At 42.8% G+C, this 5,754-nt stretch overlaps 1 pseudogene; it reads right to left on the reverse strand.

Annotated features, from left to right (window-relative positions):
- Positions 1–737: 737 nt before the first annotated feature.
- LOC115072088 lies at positions 738–856 on the reverse strand (annotated as a pseudogene).
- Between the last annotated feature and the right edge of the window lie 4,898 nt (positions 857–5,754).

Consider the following 5,754-nt stretch of genomic DNA (forward strand, 5'->3'; position numbering starts at 1 on the left):
TTTATTCTGAAATCCCATTGACTTTTGACTTGATTAGAATGAGAATATTAATGCTAAAATGATGAGGTTTTAGTATAACATCGCATAGTACAATTAAGGTGTCACCCAATGTTTCCAGAAGTGCGGTGAACACCTACTTGGGAGACTGAGGCAGGAAGATCATAAGTTCAAGGCTCTGAGTTGTAGAGTGAGGTCAAGTTCAGTCTGGACAACTTAGTGAGAAAAAGAGCCAGGCACACAGGTAAGTGATAGAATGCATGCTCAGCATGTGTGCAACCCTGGATTCGACCTCAGTACTGCAAAGAGGAGGCGGGGGACTAAGAGGAAGAGGAGGAGAGGGTGGAAAAGGAGGAGGAAGAGGAGGAGGGGTTAGAGGAGGAGGAGGTGGAGAAGGAGGAAGAAGATGAGGAGGAGGGGGAGGAGGAGGAGGAGGATGGTGAAGAGGAGAAGGAAGGAGAGGAAGAAGGGGAGGAGGAAGGAGGAGGGGGGAGGAGAAGGAAGAGGAGGAAGGGGAGGAGAAGGGCAGATAAAAACATTCAAATTGGACCTTGATGAAAGACTTTGATTACCATCCCTCTCATGCTTAGGAAGAATCCACGGTAGGCATTCTGTCTCATTTAGGACCTTTTGAGAAACTGAATGATCCACAGAGACACCAGACAGAACCCAGAAACTGCTGTACTTTTTCACCAAGACTTTATTTATTTATTTATTTATTATTTATTTATTTATTTTTAAGTCTACAGTACCTGGTGTTCCCAGGTGGTCTGTCATCCAAGTATTAACTAGGCCCAACCCTGCTTAGTTTCCAAGATCAGAAGAGATCGGGGACATTCATGGTGGTATGGCCATAGACAAGACTCTTATTGAAAGAGTTATTTTTATTTTTTAAATTATGTAGATTTGTGCATGTCTGTGTGTGGGTCTGTACAAATGAGAACAGGTACCCATGGAGGCCAGAAAAGGGGGGTTGGACTCCCTGGAGGCAGAATTACTCCCTGACAGGTCATGGGACCCAAACTTGGGTCCTCTGGAAGAGCAGCACAGGCTCCTAACCACTGGGCCATCTCTCTGTAGTTTTTTCAAAACCATCCTAACATCATGCCTTTCTCTTCTCCCTTTTTTCACATGCATATGCACATGCACACACCCCCACCCAGCACACACATAATTCTAAATTAAATGAAAATTGCCCTTTTATAGTATTAGAACCAACACCAAAAGAAATGATAAACATTTTGCACAGAGATATTAAAAAATAACCCCAAACGTCAACTCTGGGAAATGACTACAAGCTTGAGATATGAAACGATTGCAAAAGTTCATTGAAAAGCGACAGACCTTAGAGAAGAGCACTTAGAAACTGGCTCTGCAGAGCTGCTCAGGGCAAAGGGCAGCAGAAACAGCCCAAGCCCTGAGTCTGTTCCCAGAACCAAGAATCAGAAAGGAGGCCAAGACTGCTACCTCCAGTTGGCTTCTCCCGCTGGGCTTTCTTCCTTCTGGGCCTTTTGCCTTTCCTTGTCTTTGGGCTGCACTGCTCTTCTGATCCCACCTCGTTCTTCTGTCCCAGCTTTCACCCCTTAAACACAAATATCACGGAGTGTTTTCATGGGTCCAGTTCTTATCCTACAGATCAGGAAAGTTGCCCAGCAAATATCTTTAGCCAGCCATCAATGATGAAGACCCTCAGAGAGGCCTGGAATGGAGCAGAGCCTGAGCAACGTCCACAGCTTCTACACTCAAACCCAAGGTCTGTTCCTGCAGGCAGAATGCTGGTTGGGAGCGCTTGGTACTGCTCCCCAAGCCCTTCAGGTGGCCAGTTTCTTAACTCCATGTGGTTGTCACAACTAAAGATCTCCCCGGCCCTCTAGGAAGATCCCATCCTTCCCAGAATTCACCAACAGTGGCAAACATGGTATCAGACCTGCAGCAAGGCACTGAGGGATGGATGTTACCTCCCAGTCACACTCACATACAACACTGAGCCACCAGGAATCAGATAGAGCACGTAAAACAACCACAACTAACACATTAAGAACCCCAATGCACACAAGTAGAGAATACAGATAGACATTTTAAGCTGAGAAATGAAAAGCCTATGAAGATTTGAAAGGAACTTTTAGAAATGAAAACATTCTAGTATAAATAGAAAATTCCTCTGATGAGCTCATCAGGACACCAGACAGGGTTGGCAGATGGATCAGTAAGCGTGGTGACATGTCAGTAAAAACTTTCCAGACAGAAATAAAATTATTTAAAAAGTTAAAAAATAGGAACCAGAACAGCCATGCATTGTGGGGCAACATCCAGAAGCATGGCATAATTTTTAGTTAGAATTCAAGAACTCAAAAGGCCTGAACAATGAATATTTAAGGAACTGAAAGACCAGCCTGCAGAGGTACTTGGAATTCTATAGCCAGTACTGTTTGCTGTTAAAAAGTGAGAGGAAATAAAATCTGCCTCAGACCAAAAGTTCTTTATGGAAACTCAGTGCTTGGGGATTTGTCTCACAAGAAATGTCGAGAAACACGCCCCAGGAAGAACAAATGGGACAGGAAATGGAACAAGTGACATGGACAGGAATAGAGAGACGGGGACTTAGACAGGTAGAGGAAACAAAATGCAGCATCGTATTTTTCTTTTCCTTAGTTTATCTAAAACATAGCTGTTCCAAGTACTAAAAATAACAATGTATTTCACAACAAAGACAAGGGAATGAATGAGTGGTGTCCTGGGGATTAGAAGAGGAACAGGAAAATGTCACATTGAGTGTCTGATGCATTACATTTTATTTGAAAATGAAGTTAAATCAGTTAAATGCTTACATGACTAACTTTAGGACAACCATTACAAACTTCAAGAAAATACATAAAATTGATATAAGAGAGGAAGAAATGGAATTCTATACATCATTCAATGAAGAGCTGGAAAAGTTGAAATGGGGCGGGGGTGGGGGGAGAACTGCTGAACTTAAGAGGAAACTGAGGGCCTTGATCCACAGAGCAGATGCAAAGATCACAACCTAACGCCATGCTGCCTGCAAGAAACTCAGCATTAAATGTAAAGCTGTGAGGGGCAAAACCCCAGGGGTGGAGGAAGATTTACCTTGAATGCAGACTGAAGGAAAACAGAAGGAGAGATGGGCAGAGCAGACACTGGAGCAAGGAGGCCTGACCTAGAAGAGGACGGACACCACGCTGTGGTGTCCAAGGACCCAGCTGAGTACACGCTTATTGTCTCCCAGAGACAGGCCTAGAGACTGCTTTCTGATTATGGTTTCTCAAGTAAGTAGTTAGAGTTTTCACTTAAAATATAGAGAATAATACGTATTGCATGCTCTCTTTTGAAAGTTAAATAAGTTGATGCATTAAAATGAATAAATTAAATAAAATGGAGAATTTCATATTAATTTGAGAAAGTAGTGCTATAAATGGGCAATACATTGTGATAATTTGCATCCATTGCCTATATTGTTTGACTCTGGGTGGCTGGACTGGAAGCTAGGGCCCTGGGCAACTGTCAGGTGGCACAAGACACTGCACACCCAAGCATAATGCTTGTGACTTACAATATTTCATTACTCTTGGGACCCAGTTGAGTTGCCAAGTTTATTCATAGATTATGAGGATCCAAATTACAAACAGACTCAGAGAAGCAGAGTTTGTTAAGGTGTTAAGTATTGTTACACTTTCTTGCTAGATTGCTAGAGAAGTGGTCACAATTTCAATCCTTTAATTCACTTTAATGTTGAAGTTTCATCATGGAGCTGGTGAGGGACAACACCATGTGGGTCCTGGAGCCCCATTTCCCTCAGGCTGCTGGTGTCCCTGGGAGAAATCAATTTTAAAGCGTAGGAGCCTCTCTGGAGTCAGGTAAGATGGGTCCTTCGAAAAAACGTAGCCCTTAGTTACAAACCAAATTCTCAGTTTATAGGTGGGTCTTAGGTTCCAAGAAAATTTGGTTCCCAAGCTGTTTGTTGTGGTGCCTCTCTGGGCATCTCAGTAAGTCAGCAGTTCTAAGAATAGTGTCAAGTTCTCTGCACACTGCCAGCCCACAGCCATCACCGCCTGGCTTCTGAGATAGGGAGTTCCACAAAGCTAAAATTATACTTACTTATAAATTTTTAGAAATGGTTTATGGGGCAAAATGCTAATATAACTGGCTAAATTTCCAGCCAATTCAATATTTTCTACAGCAGGATGTTAGTAGAAATAACCTCTTAATTAGCATGTTCAGTTCCCTCTGCGTCACACAGCATTCCCTGCTCAGGCCCACTCAGCAGCTGCAGCAGCCTTTCTCCTTGTCAGTATCCACGATGTGCTTTTGCATATTTCTTCATATTCTTCTTTTATTTATGTGTATGCACATGTGTGTTCGTGTGAGTGATGTGTGTGTGAGTGATGTGTGTGAGTGTGTGTATGTGTGTGTGTGAGTGTGTGTGTGTGATGTGTGTATGTGTGATGTGTGTGAGTGATGTGTGTGTGTTTGAGTGTGAGTGTGTGTGTGAGTGTGTGTGTGTGAGAGAGAGAGAGTGTGTATGTGCGCCTATCTGTCTGTGCATGTGGAGACCAGAGTTTGACTTTGGTCTTTGGTCTCTGTCACTCTCCACATTACTTTTTGAGACAGGGTCTCTCACTGTATTAGTTACTTTTCTGTTGCTGTGATAAAACACCATGACCCAGGAAATTTAAAGAAGAAAGAGTTTATTTTGCTTATGATCAGAGTCGGTCGTGGTAGGGAGGCATGGTTGTGGGAGGTGGCGGGAGGAGAAAGTGGGATGCTCACATCTTCAAGTGGGCACAGGAAGCAGAGAGTGACTGGAAGTCCAGCAAGGGTTAAGAACTCTCAAAGCCCACCTCCAATAACACGCTTCTTCCAGCATGGCCACACCTTCTAAGCCCTCCCAAACAGCACCACCAGCTGGAGACCAACTGTCCAAATTCTTGGAGCCTATAGGGGACACTCATTCAAACTACCACAGTCACTGAACCCAGAGCTTCTCCTTTGGCTAGACTGGCCAGCGAGTGCAGGGATTCACCTGTTGCTGTGCTATTTACAGGATGAAGAGAAAAGCTGTCTGCGTGTGGTTCCTAGTGGGGAATTCTCCAAACTTTACATCCGCAGTTGATGAGGCAGTTTCTCACATCCCTTGGCTACACTGCTGTTCTTTTCTCAGACACAGCATGATTCTTCTGAACTATTCTTTGACTAACTTTGACCCTTAGAATTGTGGGATTACACACTAGACCCCGGCACTCACACCTCTTTTCCTACAAAAAGCCAAACACACACTGTCTACACATGAGTTTATGTACCACATCTGTAGATTCGAGATTAGTTTCCCATATTTCTAAGATTCACTAAACACCTCTTCAGACACATTTGTAGAACAAGTAACTAAAATATAGATTGGAAAACAAAAATACTCTTTCTAGATGGGTAGAGTTTTGGAACACAGATTTTAAAGTATCACATTTTATGGGTTCTGAGTTAAAATGACAACTCTTCACTAGGGTGAATGAAAACCATCCTGAATTCCTATTGTTCACAGTCAAGTATTTAATCTGAAATTTAAAAAGTCATGGCTGTATGATTAAATCTGAAAGACCAAAACCAAAAACATCATTAAAAGTAAAAGTCTTGTTGCTCAGATTCCTAATTGTTATGTTATTTGCACAGTTCTCCTATCCCCTTTCCATTGATCTAAATATAGGTAGCATATTCTTTTACCCTGTTTGGCCTCCATTCTGACAG

Source organism: Nannospalax galili, unplaced genomic scaffold (assembly GCF_000622305.1).
Source record: "Nannospalax galili isolate Female #2095 unplaced genomic scaffold, S.galili_v1.0 scaffold60, whole genome shotgun sequence".
Taxonomy (NCBI): domain Eukaryota; kingdom Metazoa; phylum Chordata; class Mammalia; order Rodentia; family Spalacidae; genus Nannospalax; species Nannospalax galili.